This window comes from Grammomys surdaster, unplaced genomic scaffold (assembly GCF_004785775.1).
Source record: "Grammomys surdaster isolate TR1022 unplaced genomic scaffold, NIH_TR_1.0 130, whole genome shotgun sequence".
Taxonomy (NCBI): Eukaryota; Metazoa; Chordata; class Mammalia; order Rodentia; family Muridae; genus Grammomys; species Grammomys surdaster.
The window spans coordinates 18708333-18728369 of NW_021604588.1; the positions used below are offsets into that span (position 1 = coordinate 18708333).

Genomic DNA, 20037 nt, shown 5'->3' on the forward strand with positions numbered 1-20037 from the left:
CCTCTCCCTCTCCCTCTCCCTCTCCCTCTCCTTTTCTCCTGTCTCTTCTATTGGGTTCTCTTTCTCTTCTTTCTTTCTTCCCTTTAAACTATGCTTTGGGGAGCATTCAAGGGTGACAAGACCTGGCTGTTTTTGCGTAGGACCTGAGTTCAATCCCCAGCACCCACGTGGAGGCTCACAACTCAGTGCAACCCCAATTATCAAGGATCTGATACCCTCTTCTGGTCTCTCTGGCTTTACATGCATACGGTGCACACACATGCATGTAGGCAAAACATTCAACACATACATATATACATACATACATATATACATACATACATACATGCATGCATACATACATACATACATACATATATACATACATACATACATACATACATGCATACATACATGCATACATACATACATACATGCATACATACATACATACATACATACATGCACGCATACATGCATACATACATACCAAAGCAGATGTACATCTTGCTCCCTGACATCCAGTCACCTTTCTGAAGCACCAATGCAGCTAAAGAGGCTATGGCCCCACAACATCATTATTTGTACAACTACGGCAGAGAACAGCAATCACTGCAAACAAGCCCAACAGAAAGACATCAACATGTGCTGACTGCTTTAGTGAATCTCACTGGAGCAATTTAAAAGTCACCCTGGGTCCCTTCATAAGAACTATATTTTATTTTTTTTTCTTTCTCTTTACAAAAGAAGAACCAGAGAGAGAAAGATTTTTCTAAAGTTCCACCAAACTGGCAAAGCATGGGTTAAAACTCTTTGTGGGGCGATCTCACTTTCCTGTGCTGCAAACAGCATAGAGGGACAAACCCTGGCATTCTCTCTGCTGGGACAATGCCCCCTCTTGAGGCTCTGTAGTAATCTCTGTGTATACCACAGGCAGTGCAGCTCTTTGCCAGTCTGACAACATTGCCCAAATCTTAAAATCAAGCAAGCAAGCAAACAAATAAAATCAACCAACAGAGCTAGGGTGCTAGTTCACTCTCTATCGCTGTGATAAAACACCACAACCAAAAGCAACTTAAAGAGGAGAGGCTTTAACTTCAGCTTACAGCTCCCTCCTAGCTCATGGCCAATAGTGAATGGAAGTGAATGGAACTCGAGGTAGGAGTTGAAGCAGACACACTTCCTTACAGAAGCAGAGCGCTGCTTACTCCCTTGTACCTGGGGCTCATGGTCAGCCACCAGGATCACCTGCCCAGGGATGGCACTGCCCCTATGAGATATTCCCTTCCACTTAAGACATTGATCAAGAAAAATGTGCCCTCAGACTTGCCTACAGGCCAGTTTTCTCTACTGAGGTTCCCTCTCTCCCAATGGTCTTAGTTTGTATCAAGTCGACAAAAAAGTAACCATTACAGCAGTATGGGTTCTTCCTGTTTTCTGTGCGCTTCTCACTTAGGGCTTTTTTTTTCTCTCCCTTTTTGAAAGGCAGTCACTTAATTACTTTGAGGCACTGTGCTGATACACTGCTCTGCCTTAAAGCTGCCGTTAATAAGTGGCAGGGCACACCCTGCTAGAATTGCAAGCTGTTTGCCAACCGAGCCCAGTGGCATGGGCTGTTAGTGGGAGCATCTTAAATCCATGGCTTGGCAGAGAAAGAGCATGAAAAGGAATCGATGATTCTGATGAACCAGTCTGAAGGAGGTGAAGCCAATGCAGCCGTGACGCTCACTCTCTGCAGCCCTGCGGGGTGGTGTGAGCATGTGCGGAGGGGCTGCCTGCGTCCCTCAAGTGTGCGCAGGGTCATTGGCATCTGACCCCATCTGACTGTCCGAACTCAGACTCAGCACAGCAGCCTCTGAAAGCTCCTCATGTACAAACGTTCTCTATCAAGGGCCAAGCACGGGGCTTCAGGAGAGGCCCAGCTCTGCTCCCTAAGAGAAGGGCTTCTGAGTCCCCTCAGTCTTGATGAAAAATTCTGAGGCCAGTTCTCATGTCTTCTCCTCCTCATCTCGTTTCTATGCAGATAGTTTCTATTTCCTTTTGCTGTTTTTCATATTCACTTTTCCTCGTTCTTTTTGCCCCAATATTAAAATTAATCCTAAACACAATCATAGAGGCACAATAGGGAACTGTTACCTGCTCAGAACTTGTACCTTTTTTTTTAACACCTACACCTCACATTGTAGATATTTTTATTTTCACTTTTGTATCCACACTACGATTCCATGAACAAATTTATAGCCCCCTCCTCCCCATCTTTTTTTTTTTTTTTTTTTTTTGAGACAGGATCTCACTAAGTAGCCCTGGCTAGTCTGGGACTTGCTATGTAGATCACGCTGGCTTGGATCAGCACAGAGAGAGCTCTGCCAGCTTCACAGGGGATGGAATTAAAGGTGGGGCACCACTTCTGGCCAAGACACCATCATCCTGCACTGATGCCCTGAGGCGTCTGTGTGTACAGTGTTCCTCATTTATCACTATTCCACTATTCTGCATGTGTTTAATTTTGCTGAAGCTGATTTTGGAGTAGAACTCACTGAGAGGAATTTGAAGGCTGGCACAGCCAGCCTGTGTATCAGTTTGTTAAATAATGTTTCAGGAGACAGGTAACGTAAATTGATAACGTAAATTCACAGATAAGAAACAAAGTGTTGAATGGGTGTTGAAGTGGATACACACCCCAGTGCATGCTAAACTCATTCCTCCAGGCTCTGTGCACTGAACTGCTCAATTCTACACACAGCAGCCGAGTCTAAGGCTAGGGTGTCACTTGTCATCATGATGGGGCTTCTGATTTACCCAGTGGCACACTTCAAAGTAGGTCATCAGGCCAGTTGTGCCCCTACTGAAAACAGACAGTAGGAAAGTTCTGGAACTCACTTTATTCCAGCATTCCCAACCTGTACTAGGCAGTACTCCGAGACTGGCTTCCAAATACATATCCTTCAAAGTCTGGATACTAGTTTAGAGTTTTCTTTACGCTTAAATGGTAGCTCTCCATCTGGACTGTAAAGACGGTGAGGTGTCTGACTTGCCGGGAAGGATCCCTAAATTCCTCGCTATCTCCATCGGCATTTCAGTAGATAACCACTTGGAATCTTACAGAAAACACTAGAGGTTTCCAGGATGGAGCTTTCTTAGGGCTGGTGGGTACTTGCACAGGGTGTGCACTCGTCCCTCATCCTGTTTGTACTGGCGACACAGCTATGGGCAATTAAGATATGGGAGCATATAGGAATTACAGGAATCCAGATGAACCGTACCACGCAGGAACTCTGGAGCACGGCCAGGGTGTGAGGCTTATTTTAAGAATCCTGTTCATTTGGGTGCCAAGCAGCTTTCTGTGCTTCAAGGTCGGGCCACCATTTATAAGAGGGGGGAAAAAAAGAGTCTTTAGAGTCTTCACTGCAGAAGCAGCCCATAGCCAAGCCCTTTTAAATGTTGAACACGCTACTTAAACAATTGAACTAGGTGAGGGCAACCCTACGGCTGGGCTGCAATGGCATCATTTTTGTGTAGAGAGGCCATAGACTGTCCACATTTTAATCCACTCTGAGGGATGCTGGGAAAGGAGACTGAATAAAAACAATACCCAGAGAGTCCAAAGAGTTAATCCAACTAGTTCCAATCTATTTGAAGAAGGCAGCAAACTTAGATAGCACTGTGATTTTAAGAATGGAAAGAGGATTCTTAAGAGATAACGAGTTTCCTTTTTTGGTAAGCTTGAGAGTTATCTCTGCTTATTTTAAGAAGCTTGGAGTAAACTTCTTGACTGGAATCAAAACTCAGTGGGCTTCAGACACCCCCTCATAGCCCTGGTCCCGCATAGGCTGCTGGATAAATGGAATAGCATAAATGACCATTTAATCTTGTCACCAACTGCTTTCCTATGTATTTGTCTTAGCTGGGATTTCTAATGCTGCCATGAAACACCATGACCAGAAATCAAGATGGAGAGAAAAGGGTTTATTTGGTTTTCTTCCATTTTGTTCATTATTGAAGGAAGTCATGAAGGGACTCAAACAGGCTAGGCTCCAGGGAACAGGAACTGATGCAGAGGCCACTGAGGGGTGCCTCTTACAAGTCTACTTAACATGGTTTGTTCAGTCAGCATTCTTATAGAACCCAGGACCACCATCCTAAGGATAGCCCCACCCAGCATAGGCTAGGCCCTCCCCCATCGATCACTAACTGAGAAAATGCCTTACAGCTGGATCTCATAGATGCATTTCCTCAACTGAGGCTCCTTCCTCTTTGATGATTCTTGGATCAAGTTGACACATAAAACAAGCCAGTACCTCCTTCTAACACTATTTACTAAATCATCTTTTAATAAAGAGTTTTGTAGAAGACAGATCATTATTTTGCCAGCGTGATAGGGTAAGAGCAGAGTCCCAGAGTGCCACAGCGGAGTGTCCATACAGACAAGCAGAACTTGTGTAAAGTTGACAGTAACCAAAGGTACAGAGGTGGGAAGTTAAGATGAGTTCTGCTTCTTCACCTGTACCCTGAAGTCAATGGGAGCTCTCATTGTGTCAGGGGATAGGAGCTATATGACAGAAGACACTAACCTCTTCTCATATTACAGTGGTCTTATTAGACCCTTGCAAAGACTAAATAACACATTAGAAAGATTCCCTTTTGATCCCTGAGGTGCTCTAAATAAGACCGGCCTGGCCTTCGTAGGCTCTTAGACTTGAATGCTTGGTCACCAGGAAGTGGAACTCTTTGATAGGATTAGGAGGTGTGGCCTTGTTGGAGGAAGTATAGGAAGTATGTCACTGTGGGGAGGGGCTTTGAGGTTTGAAAGACCCGTGACAGGCTCAGTCTCTCTGTCTCTGTCTCCCCCCTACCCCTGCACTACTAGCTTGCAGATTAGGACAGAGCTCTCAGCTACTGCTCCAGCACCACACCTTCCACCAGGCTCCCCACCAAGATAATAATGGACTAGCCGCTGAAACTGTAAGCCAGCCCCTGATTAAATGCTTTCTTTCATAAGAGTTACCTTAGTCATACTGTTTCTTCTCGGTAACACAACAATGACTAAGACAATTCCAGAATTGAAGTCTAGCTTCCCTTGTGAAGGAAAACAAAGCAACCAGTGGGGTTACACCATCCCCTATGGCAAGTGTGCTAAATGTAGCAGGCTAAGGAGGCCAATTCTGAAATCTTCATCATATTCCAGCCTGAAGAGATACAGTAACATTTAAACATATAAGCTTCCTTTCAACCAGCCTTGAAAGGATTTCTTCTCTTGGTTGTTTCTGTGAACGGATCTTTTCAGTGCCAAGGGCAGAAGCATCTTCCTGTAAGTGCACAGCAGCCTGAGGGTGACAGTACCTGAAGGGACCAGGATGGAGGATGACTTATGTTCAGTGGTCAGCTGCCAGCAGCTGACAGGAAACAACGACCTTCCCTGTACAGTACTTTGGGAATGGCCTGGAGGTGGGAATGAGACAGAAAAAAGGAGGAAGAAAGAAAGAAAGAAAGAAAGAAAGAAAGAAAGAAAGAAAGAGAGAAAGAGAGAAAGAGAGAAAGAGAGAAAGAGAGAAAGAGAGAGAGAGAGAGAAGGAAGGAAGGAAGGAAGGAAGGAAGAAAGAAAGAAAGAAAGAAAGAAAGAAAGAAAGAAAGAAAGAGAAAGAGAGAGGGGGGAAGGAAAAGTAAGAGAGAGCTTATGCTGGGGTTCCATCAGGGATGAAGATGTCTTTGGGATGAAGATGTCTTTTTTAATTTATTTATTTACATCAAAGCTGCCCCCCTCACAGAGACCCTCCCTCTATCCCCCCTTCTCCTCTGAGAGGGTTCCCCCACCCCAGTATGAAGATGTCTTTGGATGGGCTTTACTCTTTTGTTCATGATGGCCTCCAGGCAGCTACAGCAATGGGCAACATAGTACAGGTACCAAAATGATTATCAGACTCAGGGACAAAAATTACTTTCTGGTGCTCAAAACAACCCATAATTGTCCTGACATTTACTGTGCTCACTAAATATCCCTCTGGATACAGGACAACAGTGACTGTCTTTCCACCAAGAGCTCAGTTCATATCTAGCAGGCAATTGACGCAAGCCAACACAGACTGGGGCTCAAGAGATGGCTCAGGAGATAAAGTATTCAGTGCACAAACATGAGGATTGGATTTGGAGCCTCAGAGCTCACACAAAAGCCACTGAGTGAACTTGACACAGAGGTAAGGAAAGCCTGGGTAAACTGGATAGCTAGACTAGCCCAACCGGCCCACCCCAGGTTCCGTAAGAGACCCTGCCTCAACCAGCAAGCAGCACAGAGAGCAATTAAGAAGACACCAAATACGTACTTCTGACTTGCACACACACTTGCACTCATGTGCACATGCACACATACAGACATGTGTGCTCACACATGCATGGGGACACCACACACACACACACACACATATATATATATATACATTAAAAAAACAAATAAAAGAAACCTGCACTATTTGAAAAATCAAAACACCTGTATATGACATTTTATTTTAGGAAGGCAGTGGGGAGCACTTACAATTAAATGTGCCTTTTCTACAGTCCTACTACAGTTATACACAGAGTCTGTTTCCACATCCACTTCTCCGGGTGTATGGGGCCTCTGGTTCCAGCAGCCATTCCTTCAGAGGACATCAAAACATTGTCTCGGTAGCTACACTGTATTTATGTCCATGCAGTCTAAGGCTGGGAGGGGTTGGTCACAGAAAGGGAGAGTCGAGACAGACCCATGAATTTCAATGGCATGTTCAGCATTCTAAATATCTGTCTTGTCCAGATGGAATCCTAAAAGCATTTTATGAATCTAATATAATAAAGAGGGTCAACACAGAGGTGACTATATGCCTCCAGGCTTCAACCAGAGTATCTCCTGAGGGTAAAGGGACATTTAAAAAAAGTTCATGCATGAACAGATCTTGTACATCGACCCCTGAACTATGTAGGAATCTGAATTGGGCCACATGGGAGGGGCTCTCAGAGATGAGTTTTAAGAGGATGCTGGTTGGGTTCCACTACAGATCTGCTGTGGGCACCATGACACCATCACACATAAATCAGATCCCTCATATCTAATAAGATTTAGGGCCAGACTCTACCAAGTGTGGCTGGCAGAGACCTGGCTATCTTTGATGTTCAAAGTTGGCACTCCTCTGCAGTAGCCAGGCTTGTTTGGAAGGAAGCTCCTTCAGTGGCTCCCACTGGCCAAGGTCATTGCCATTCTGTACCTGACTCAAGGCTTTCTGCTGTAGCTCATGTGGCCATGTAAAGCCCTTCAGTAAAAATCTTCCAAGTCTCATGGCCAATGGGATGAAAGGTTTCTACACAGGACTGCTAAGTCTTGGGAGGAATTGCCATTTGCCTCCAGAATCATGTTACTTTAGAAAAACTCATAGCCTCATTGAACCTATGAACTTGAGATCACCTTAGAGGGAGGGCTCCATCCATGGCTGAATATCACTATGCATGCTGAAAGTGTTGCGTTTTTCTAAATGCAAAATGATAAATAGAGGTGAGGTGTTATTATTACTGCACTGAAACTTGCCTTCATTGAGCAAGGCTAATCAGTACACACGTCTTCAGAGGTCAGTCCAATGAGACTATGGCAAAAGAAAACAAGCCCACTTCCATTTGTTAATTGCCCTTCCCCCCTTAACCTCCAACAAACAGGTGAAGTCCCAACACACCTAAAATACTCAGACAGACAATTCCATCATGTTTGTCTCTTATTCCCCGTGGCCCCAAACTACCTTTCCAGATGCATGAGCATTCTGTCACCTTCTCCCCACTCCCTTGGCAGCCCAGTACTGGGCTCTCTTCCCTACTCTAAGCAGACCATATCACTTCCAATCTCCAGACATGCCAAGCACTGCTGGCATGCCAACACGCCGGTCATTCTTCACCTAGAAACCCTTTACAGAAGAGAAATGCTGCCCACCCTTTAATGTCCAGCCCATGCTCATCTCTTAGAGGGAGTATTCTAGCTCTGTGCAAGCACACTCAGCTACTCCCTTGTGTTTGGACAGCATTTGTCATGTGGAGTACAGAGTCCTGTTTAGGTGTTCACAGTGGTGTGAGAGGGTTACATAAATAAGAGAGTGGTAACACCTCTTTCTTATTCATCATTTCGATTTTAGCAAGTCTACTTACTTTCCAAAGCACAGCCATTAGCTATTTGGATCTAACTAAAACTTTGTAAAATATTCACTCAGTTCATAGACACATAAGGACATGTGCCTTGTTCAAAGAAACATGTGGAAATTTCCACTAAGAGACAGAGGGTCTGTACAGAAATCCTGTGTCCCCTTGGTCATGAATCTTTTTAACATGACCATATGTCAGAACTAAAACCAAAGGCTCTTCTCTGGGCTTCAGCAGACAGCCTTGAGTCAGGGCAAGCAAATGATGATGTATCATTAAACCAAAACCTAACTGCATTCACTGCTAAGAACAACCCTTAGAACTACAAGAGTCAATAGATGTGAGCATAGAAAATGCTCAATAAATGTAAGATCATAGTATTAACACTATTCTGGAAGAAAACAAAGAGACTTATATATACCCTCAGGTGAAATCAATAAGTCTCTCCTATAAAGGAATATAGAAGAGGTCACAAGTCTCAAGGCAGTGGCAGTATGGGAAACCTGTGGACAGGAGTCATTTGTTTCTCTGCTCCAAAACCCCATCAAAACTCTTGGGAAAAGACACCTCTGCTTCACCACTTGTATCTACTGGTATCAGGAGCCCACGGTAGGGCTGAGCATGACACAGTAGGACACCTCTTAGGATACTACTTACTCTTATGGTTGCAAAAGTCATTGATGTGTGTGGGTGACATGGCTCTGCCTGTGCTAGACCTGATGATCTGTCTGAACCTCAGGGCCCACAAGACATGAAAGAAGCAATTCTTTCAGGTTGTCCTTCCATGTGTACACTAGCATGTGAGCACATGTATACACGAGAGAGAGAGAGAGAGAGAGAGAGAGAGAGAGAGAGAGAGAGAACAAATGTAATAAAGTTTTTGTTTCATTTTTATAAAAGACTAATGACTGATCAAATTCCCAAAAGCCAGGTATATAAACAAACTTCCAGCAAATGAAATTGCCATTAGCATTTCTCACAGTTGAACACATGGACAAAGTGCTTTCTTGGGCATAATCACCTCCCTTGTCATCAGGATATCTCATATAAATGCCAGTGTGTGGGTAGTACAGACTGAGGATCAGTTTTTCACCTTCACCCTTCTGCTGACTGAAGAACTGGAATTTACCATGAGACAAGCCACAGTTCAACCTCATAAAGCCAAAACAGATAATTGGCTGAAAATAGTGGCTCAAGTCTGCATGTCTCCAAGCCCACAGTTTCTACTCTTCTCTTCCTCCACCCCATAAAGACATACTCTGATGTCCTTCATGGGATACCAGTGGTAAAAGAAAAAAAGATCCAAGAACAACTCAAGTTTAGCACAGGGAAGAGCTTTCTAACAGAGCACAGAAGGAACCAAAGTCACCCTGAGACCAGGCAGTGTCTCCTGTAGTGAAATTCAAGGAGCGAACTGGATAGCAGGTCACACTGTCCTGTGACACAGTAGTCTGGGCTAGTCTTAATTGCTCCATCAGTCAAAGATGAAATGGAGCCAGGTAGGATCACGGTGTAACACGGAGCTTCTGAAAATCCAATTTAGGTTTGGAAGGAGATGACAGCAGGCCCTCTCCAGCCAAGACTATTGTCATTTCCCATTCATAACTATCTGCTGAAGCACAGCGAAGAGACTTCAGTCTCAGTTCTGACATGTGGATGCTAAACCCTTCATGGAAAATCTTCCAAGTCTCATGGCCAAGGGATCAAGGGTTTTGACCAAGGACTGTTGCCTCTTAGGAGGAATTCCCACTGGCCTCTGAAGTCATGCAACATTGAAGAAGACTCAACATTGTGCTTGTCAATTGTGGGTCACTTCATAGGGCTCTAGCCAGAACCAAATAAGGTCATTCTCATGAAAGGAAGTAGTATTGCAAATTCATATTGAATAAGCCATCCTCAGATGAGCATCTGATTACACATCCTTATCTAATCCTCTGCTCCCTTAAATAACTTTTGAGTTTCACCTTCCAGCCTGCAGATGAGGCAACTGAGGTCCAAAGACAGCCACCACAACGTACCATCGAGAAGACAGGAGTGACACCCAGGTCCTAAACTCTCTTTCCTTCCCACTCACCACATGTGCCTCAAACTGGGAAGGGATCACTTAGGCTTCAGTGTGTACTCTGTCATGGTCTCTATGGATGACAGTTGGGATGCAGAGCACTCCCTGGAAACCTCTCAAGCACCCGCAGTCCATTCTCAAATCCTAGTTTGTGGATCCTCCCCACAGATCATCCTCAAGTTCAAGAGCACCACTGTTCTTAAGAGATATGAGTTTCACCACCCACCTTTCTATGGTCAGAATCTACAGTACGTACAAACTGTCCATGAACTTTAAAGTTTGGTGAATTTAACAAGTGTTAAATCAGTACCTGGGAGGCCAGTCTCAGTAGGTCAAGGTGCCAATCACAGTAGCGGAGTCTGAAGGATCCTCCCAGGGCAATCCCTTCCTCATTACCATTTTGCAGGTGAGGGAACTAAGGCTTAGGGCTAAGGTTTAGGAGACTGAGGCCGTTCTGTGAGTTTGCACTGAGGGAGCCACACTGCGAACCACACAACTCCATTCTAACAACTGCCAAAGTCCTTGAGCTCACCCTTTTCTCTGTCCTGCTACCACATCCTCAGTCTCTGAAGCAACAGCCTTCAGTGGGATCCCTTTACCTTAACCCTCCTTCCTTTCATTCATGGCCTTTCCTGGCTCCAAAGTCCTTGCTTACACTGCAGTACCATCCTGCCTGAACTAAACATATCAGAGACCACCCAGCTAGTAAGTGATGGAGCGAGAAAAGAACTGGTTTATAGTACACTGTCAGGCCTTCATTTTAAGATTCAGGTAGAACTTACTACCCAAAATTGTTAAGGATGTTTGCTGTTCTAAAAGGTCTGAGTTCTCAGCATCCACACCTGGCAGCTCACAACCACCTGTAACTGTAGCTCAAGGGATCTGACTCTCTCTTCCAGCACATATAGCACTGTGCTGAAGTACACACACACAGAATTAAATGTTTTTAAAAGAGAGACTAGAGTGCATTTGATGCGCTTGCCTGACTATTACTTTCAAATATTCCGTGAACGTGCATTAGCTGTTCTCCTGTATCGTTCTCATCGTTCTGCATCTACTTCAATACACACAGCTACGTGGATTAATTCCTTATGAAAGAAAAGAACCTCCAGTCCTATAAAACAATGAATTATGAAAAAATTCATTAAAAATAAGACACATACTTGGTATTTTGGCGTTCAAAATACTTAGGATGTTTAATGGCATTCTCTCCTCTTCCCATCTCGCCATCTTCCCCAGGTGCTAGGGATGGATCTCAGGGCTTTGCCTATGCTGGCTGAGAGCTCTACCACTGAACCACATCCCCAACCCTGCCTTTTCTTCTTTTTAATGAATCAACATGTTCTGGAAGGGTGGTGACTGAATTGCCATATGTGGTTTAAATAACCTTTCCATAAACTTTCTGTACATCTCATTGCTATAAACCTGTTAAAATAACCACGGAGTTTGCACAAATGCTAAGCTCTGAGGTGTGGGAAGGAGTGCAAAGGCAGAGAGCAAGCTGGTGCACAATGGCCAATGCACAGTGACTCTGAAGATCAGAATGCAGGCCTTTCTCCCCAGCACATGCCCAAGTTCCACCTTTCCTGATGGGGAACTCGAAGGCAGTGCTTCCTACTTGCAATACCCTCCATGGAAAGTTCAGAAGTCGCTGGCTGGTTCTACTGCAACTTCAAACTGTGTAATTCCTGACTCATGGCCTGTGTCCCACATATTGTGAGTCCCCTACACAATAGCTGTGGTTAAACCCTTTAATTAAAAAAGAAAGAAACAAAAACACCCCGCACACTCATGATTGGTGAGTGGATACATAGTTCAAACAAGGAGTGCCAATTCTTGGGAATTCTTATCAAGATACCCAATGTCAAAAGAGGCCACATGTCATTCATTGCCTCATTGCCTGTGAGACACACACACACACACACACACACACACACACACACACACACAGAACTTTTGGAAGTCAAGCCAGCAATCACTCTTGGACAATTTTGTCCTTGTCTCGTTAATGCAGTCTGCTATTGCAATAGGAGAGCAGATCCATGCTTTGTGTCTTGCCTTTTAGGCCATTAGCAGAGTCATTGGAAAACACCTGTTCCAGCAAATGCTGACCAGCAGAGATTTCAGAATCTGCCAGAATTGGGCCTATTCATGCAGTAGGGTTGGACTGGGTAAGGAACCCCTCAGCATGTCATAGATGCCTGTTTTCTAAAGTTGAGATGAGTAGATAAAAGAGAAACAGCACAGCCTGTGCCTTACACCTCTGTTTTCGAAGGGACCCTCTCTGAAGAGTAGAGAACACTGTGGTGCCTGAGGATGACCTGAGCCTTAGGCTAGGACAGGGACTGACTGATGGCTTTAAGAACTCATCTCCCAAAATCAGCTTTTCTTTTTTTTTAATTTGATATTTTATTTATTTACATTTCCAATGTTACCCCCATTCCCCTCCCCCTGCCCATCCTTCCTCCTCCTTTTTTGTTTTTGTACTATTTAAATTACATACAAGTATTAAGGTCAGTTCTAGGTTGAAGAACTAGCAATACAATCAATGCAAATAGTCAAGGAACAAGCAAGACAATAAACCCAGGTAGTCAAAGAACTCCCAGGACAACAAACAGAGTCCCTCGATCACATAAAACCAGCTTTTCTACCCAAAGGGCAGTGCTTCATTTCAAGCTAGTCACTTTTACCTGAACATTTCTAATTATGGAAAATCAGCCCTTGGGTTTGGTCCTCATATCCCAATATTCACAGGACACAGTGGCATTGTGAGACGGGCAGAGAAAACAACCTGACTTTCCACAAAGAAAAACTCTGACTCCCTGCTTTACTAAAGAAGTTGCTTAGAACTTGACTAAAGAAGTCCCAGGGGTTGCTTAGAAACACCATCAAGTCAGTAGTGGCCCTCGAGGACCTTTGTGAATACAGCCCTGCTGAGCCTAAATGTGTGTCTTGGAGCACATCTCGTCCATGCTAGGGATGACTGCTCTTCCATGAACACCACTCACCAAAAAGCTTCACTTCACACCTTTGCTTCTAGAATTTTCCACCTCTGGCTAAAAAATATTGCTTTTGGGGTGAGATTCAACCAAAGCAGAACCTTCTGAGGTGAAAGGACTGGTAGCTGAATAAAGGACTCCTGCAAGGGGCTCTGGGGGACCGAGGCCCTTCTGTTTGTGTTTCCAGCCTTCTTGGACTGCAGCCCTGGCACTGCAGGGGGTGGAGGACTCGAGAGGACCTTGCCTGGCAGGAAGGAAGGCTTCATTTTCACAAAAGCACTTCAAAGTCAATGTGGGTCTCTTTCTGTGGGTGAATCAAGGGTAACAATGGCAACCCAACCTGCTGGGTGTCTCCTTAACCTTAGGTCATCAGGTAAAGAAAGGGATGGGAGTTAGCTGGGGCCAGGCATGTGCACACCTCTGCCACCTAGAGATTTCTTCAATCTGAAACTAATTCTCCCCTGCTCTAGTCTCAAATGCACCTGTGCACGTGTATGTTCCCATGTACATGCACCCATGCTTTCATGCACACACACATGTACACACTCGTGCATGTACACACACACACATGTGCACACACACATGCACTCGAATGCACACATACAAATAGACACACCTACCAAAAAGATCTCATTTGGAAGCTCTTACAGACACAGTGGTCAATATAAATTTCTAAAACACTGCCTCAGATCCCACAACCCCTTTAAATTATATATATATATATATATATATATTTTGAACAATATATATATATATATATATATTGTGGGCACATTGTGCATAAGTGTGCACATCTGTGAGTGAGAATGTGCACATGCACATGTCCACGTGTGCCACAGAACATGTATATAGGTTGGCAGACATGTAGTAGCTGTTGTCTCTTTCCTTCACCCATGTGGATCTGGGGACAGAACTCAGGTGGGCAAGCTTGGCACCATGTGCATCTACCCCCTGAACAATCTTGCTTGCCCTCGAACCTACTCTCCCTCAGAGATGTTGATGTGTTTATAAAAAGATAAAGAGAGAAGGCGTATATTCTATGGAGGGGTGATGAGGTATGGGGAAAGGGGATGTCTCAGAGGGCCCATATTAAGGCATCCCCCTGAGGGACCAGGCACAAGAAGGTATAGTATAGAATAGAGTTTATTCAGAATATGGGGAGGGGAGTCAAGAGGGTAGTAGAGGTAGCAAAAGGCAGAGAGAGAGGGAGTAGGGAAGTACTCATAGAGGCTGGCCATGAGCACGTGAAGAGAGAGGGGTAAGGGAATGGGGAGAGAGGGGGTAAGGGACAAGAGGAGAGTGGGAACAAGAAGGCAAGAGAGAGCAAGAGGGAAACAAGAGACCAAGAGAGAGAGGAGGGGGACAAGCAGCCCCTTTTATAGTGGGCAGGCCTACCTGGCTGTTGCCAGGTAACTGTGGGGCGGAGTTTAGACAGAATGCTAACAGATGTCATAGAGAGCCCAGCTGGCCCAGACTTCCAGGGTTTGTCTGTAATCTTGTCATTGGTACCAAATGAAGATGTAAAGAGACTTAAGGTTTGGGATTCAGCACGCATGGATTCTACCCCTGGCTCCACCACACACCAGTGTGGCCTTTAGCAAATGACTGAAGCTTTGATTCAGTTTCCAGGAATGTAAGACATCTGACTCCTAGGGTATATGAGATGGTTAGAGAAGGGAAAAGAATGGAAGACATGGTGGGTTCCTTGGCCTGTTTGGTTCTGCAGGATGCATTAGTTATTAGCATTGCTGGCCCTATACCAGCTGTGCTAACATATTAACTAGGGACCTTAGGACAGCACAGGGTTAACAGTAGGTCATGTATGTGACTCCCATGCGCTTTCTCCATGAAGAGAGGAAGATTGAGCAGAGTCTATCTTAGAGATGGTGAGGATAAAACAGAAGCATCAAAGCAAAATATTCAACACTGTACTGCACGTGATGAGCACCCCAGGTGGTTCACCTCTGTTATCTCCTCCTGTATCCTGAGTTGCCTGCGAAGGATTGTTTGTGGCAAACCTTTGTTTACTTTCCCAGGTAATGCCCCACCCAAATATGCCTCTGATTATGGAGCCCACATCCAGCAGGCCAACCAGCACCTGTGCTATTCAGTCTCTGCTCCTCATCTCAGGGGAAAAAAAAATCTGTTAAATATCACTCTTACAAGGTAACAGGGCTGGAACGCTCGGCATCTCGGGCGGAGCTCAGTAGGGTCTTGGCACCAAGACACACACACACACTGCAGCCTGGGGCCAAACTACATTTGGCCACTTTGTGCAATTCAAATAAAGATACTGAAAATCTTCCAGCTTTATAAACATTGGACTGCTCACTAATCAGAGGACTTAGTATTTAAAAAAAAAAAGTCTCCTAACGAGAATTTTGCATAAGGCAGCCTCCTTTCAGTTTGAGACCCTAGCATATTCGATGCACTTTGATTCGAAATTTTAGGTCAAAAGGAATCTATTTCTAGACAGGAATCTCTTTATTCAAATAGTTAGACCTAGGTCATTTTCTCTCAAGGGTTTATGATCTGATACATTGATGGCACTGGAGCCTTGGGTGACATAATTAGACTTGAGCTTCCCCTTAATGAGAATGAGAGACAGTGGTATCCTCCGTGCGTGGGTGTCAAGGTCCTGCCACTTAATCATCTGAAAAAGTAGTTTAGCCTCTCTCTGTCCTGGTTTCTTCGAAAGAGAAGTGAAGAAAATACAAATCCCATGATTGCCAGAATTAAATGAATCAAAGTCTCAGAAAATGATGGCCACCAGAAGATCTCCTAAGTATCTCTGTTACTGCTGAGCAAACACCAAGTGTGAATAAAAGGAACATAGCCGGTTCTCGGTAAAGGGTAACTAGTTCTTTAAGGAAAGGCTTTAGGTGCAATGGGGCTTTTCTTGAAATGAACTAAAGGTACATAAAGAAAGGTGTAAACGGTATTGTAGCCCAGCCTGCGTTCATCCTGGTCTTCTCCAGCACAGACGTCAGAATAGCTACGCACACACACACACACACACACACGCACACGCACACGCACAAGCAGGATTCATTTTGCATCACCCATTCCTCTCCAGGTAGTCAGAATTTATCCCCTAACAAGTAAGGAAAACATAGTGAAACCATATGTGTTTCTAATGAGCGACACAGAGATGGTGACCAGGGGAGGCCTAGGCTCAGCACTTATTTTAATGAAGATGTGGGAAGAGGCCAGAGCAGCTTCTAATTCAGTGACACCTTCAGGAGACTGCAGACTGCATCTTTTCCAACCTGTTATCCAGAGATTCGAGATCCAAGATCCGAGTAGGAGTTTCCCTGGACAGAGCCACCCACACAAGTACTGAGTAGGTCTCAGCTTTCCAGGGGTCCTAGGCAGAGAAGCCGGATGCCAGAAAAGAGTAGGACTTCTGTTCTTTACTTGAAGAAGGGTACGTACCTCCCAGTGTGACATAATATTAGAAGCACAGGGCTGAATGAATCACAGTGCTGACATGGGGGTGGGGGTGGGGAGGGATGTCCTTGTGGTTAACCACATTTTCCTGGGGAGTTTTATTGATTGCTGTTGTATTGAAAGAGACATGACTCAAAGGTACCATATCCACAGTCTTGCAAAGCGCTGGGTTCTGGTGGGATTCAACTCAGCGGCTGTGGATGTCAAGAACCACAGCGTGGGGCGGGAAAAGGTTTGCTGATGTCATAGGTGTCTCCTTTCCTCTGCGGCTGAAGCTTTGCTTTCCCTTCCTTTGTTTGTGGCTGTGGTGGACCTGGGCTCTCTCAACCTGAGGAAAACTTTCCTTCACAGGTTGCTTTTATCTGACAGCCCCCCTCTCCCGTGTGTTCACATTGTGTTGAGCCTATAAACCCACTTAGTATTTTTTCAAAAACATATCTGCTTTGTGTGTTATAGTTCTTTTCCAAGTCTATCTCAGCAAATAGAATATGAACTGCTTGAAGGCAGGGCTAATGAAATTGTGACATCAGAATTAATAAAAATTCTTCAGTCAATTAAGCCAGTCATTTTCCTTTCCTCATAGGGACCTGGTGTGCAACGGCCACAAGCAGCAGCCTCCTTGAGAGTGTGTGCAGCCTGTTAACTGTGTAGATTGCTCTAAGGGACCTTGAGGACAGTTTTCTGGCGGATGTTCACATCTCTGATCTCAGTGGCAGGTATGTAAGGTATGCAGGGGGCCTTAGGGAAGCCCCAGGGCACTGTGGCCAAGATTCACACTGGCCAGGTCGGCCTGTCCGTCTGCAACAAGAAGAAACATGTAGCCTAGGTTCTGCTTAAAGCCAAGTTCAAGTTCCCTGGCTGCCAGATCCACGTCTCAAAGAAGTGAAGCTTCACCCAGTGTCATAATGCAGAGGGATCTGAAGACACGCAGTCGCTAAGAAGAGGCTCATCCACGGCGGCTGTGGGGTCAAACGCATCCGCAGTCAAACCGCAGTTTCCGAGGGTGGGTGAGACGTGGAGCTCGAACCCCTTAGGGCTTTACCTTGCCAAACCATATTCAGTAATAAACCCCACATCTTAGAAAGACAGTTGCAGCAGCAAGGACAGCCCAAAGATCTCCCATCTGAGAGTGGGACCAGCCCGCTCTCTCATCCATAGGCCTAGAGACCAAGGCCACATGACAGGACCTTCCTTTGCACCTTTCTGCTTGAGGCCCGTTTTTCCTCTTCCAAGCAAATGGTCTTCCCACAATGCAGTGCGTGCATGGTGAAAATGAACTGAATATGTAATATAAAATGTCCCAGGTGGTGACTTTCAGGGACAATCCACTGCAGAACTTAAAATGAGAGGGTAAAGGAGTGAGATAGTTAATTTTCTCTCCACTCAGGGGCAGGGATGGAGTGGGGGAGGTGGCTCTGGGAAGTGAGAACCATTGTTTGCAAGCATCAGGACCTCAGTTCAATTCCTAGCACCTTTGTAAAAAAGCTGGGTGTGGTGTGACTGCACAGACATGTAACCCCTGTAACCTCCACAGGGAAGTGGAGCTAGGAAGGTAGGTAGCCAGTAGCTTCAGCCTTAGTGAAAGATTCTATCTCAAGGGAAGAAGGAAGTAGATGAAGAACAAAACACCCAATGTCCTCCTCTGGCCTCTGTACACATGTAAAGAGCACACACACACTAATTAAACGCCACACACATGCACACACGCACACAATTTAAAAACACTAGGTATCTATTTTGAGAAAACCTTGCTAACACACTGTCCTTTCAGGCAAGCTCAAAGTTTCCTGCCCTCCCAAGGACTACCCCTCCACCTTACCCAGGGCTTTGACCAGTTTTTCTAAGGAAGGTGGGAGATGGGAAGAACATCTCACCTCATATCCTCTCTACTGGCACACCTTTAACTGAACGTGGTCCTATCGCTGAGTAGCTTCAACGTTGTTGTATGGTAGAGTTCAAGAGCTCACTCTTTCAGCCTAACTGGAAGTCTAAAATCCCCATGCTCAGATGCCCTCCACCAACCACCCCTGGTAGCTGCCATGTCTTTTGAAATTTCTGAATCTGACCGTCTTTAGATACCTTGTATTTCTAAACAGTGTCTGTAACATTCTTTTACTCTCCTGGAAACGTGGCCCTCTCTTAGCTCTTCTCTACCTTGAGGTGGCATTGCTCACGCCTCTCAGTGTGTGTGGCAACCGTGTGGTCCTCCTACTTTTTTCAACTGAATTCTCACAGCAGAAAAGCAGGAAAATTACTGGCTTCAACAGTAGCCGGGAAATGAATGAAAAAAGGGTAATTTGCCCAGCCCCTAGGAGGGACAAAGCATTGTGAGTCAGATCACTCTCTTCTTTAAAATTCATTAAAAAGTGAAGTTTAAAAAAATCCCCCTTTTAAAGAAAAGAAAGTGAGGTTCTGAAAGGAGAACAGGCTTGCTGGATTTTAACCTGGTCTCTTCATGAAAAGCCTGTATTTCTTGCCACTAGTTCATAACTTAATTGTCACATGCAAAACAATTGTTGGCCAGAGGTTGAGTCCCCTTCTTAGCTTATTGACAGCAGCTTGGGGGGGGGGAGGGGGGTGGTCAATCAACAAAACAAAACATTAGCATCTTCCTAGCTGAACTGGAAGGACCACCTTCTGTTCCACAAAGCAAAAGGAACAGGAGCCCCATTACAGACACCCATCTGTCTAGACAGATGACTAAACTGGGCCCCTCCAGGGTTAGACTTGAATTTCCTCCATTCAGCCTGTTGGATATTTAGCAATTAAAAAAAAAAATTAAAAAGAAGGAAAAACCCTCTATTTAAAGGCTGTAGCTCTGATCTAACCCCTCCCCCACCGCTGGGTGAGTAGGTTTAAAGTCATTTCAACACAGGCTACATGTGGTAAAAGTCTCAAGCAGAAATAAGATTGAGACAAAGGGGGCCCTAAAAATACTCGTGAAGTCTGGCTATAGATATGAGAACTTAGGCCCGAGTGTCCCTTTACAGCCCTCGTGACAGTAGCTTGAACTCGCTGAGGGAGCAGGGTCTCACCCAAGTATTCCTGCAGCTGGGGGTGAGAAGCCTCCAAAGAACAGCTTCCCATTTTTCATAAGGGCTGGGAAGTCTCTTCTCTCTGCTCCTTCTGTGCCCTAGGGATGTGGAACTTCCCCTAACTTATAAAAAGAAAAAGACTATATAAATTGGTGGTTTTTTATTACTTCTTTGAAAAAGTAGCATGAGGATATTGACTGAGATTACACACAATCTATAAATGGCTTCTGGTGACATAGTCACTCCACAATATCAAACAATGCACAAGTGTGGGAGGTCTGTCTAGTATATTCCTTAATTTCTCTCTCTCTCTCTCTCTTTCTTTCTTTCTTTCTTTCTTTCTTTCTTTCTTCCTTCCTTCCTCCCT

At 44.9% G+C, this 20037-nt stretch overlaps 1 protein-coding gene and 1 non-coding gene across 3 annotated transcripts in view; one reads left to right on the plus strand and one right to left on the minus strand.

Annotated features, from left to right (window-relative positions):
* Positions 1–20037, minus strand: part of Tgfb2 (transforming growth factor beta 2) — a 92167-nt gene that overhangs the window by 40345 nt on the left and 31785 nt on the right. The gene's annotated exons all lie outside the window — the stretch shown is intronic.
* LOC114615844 lies at positions 17180–17314 on the plus strand. Its single transcript, XR_003710529.1, has one exon. It is a non-coding gene; the product is annotated as a small nucleolar RNA SNORA70 (small nucleolar RNA).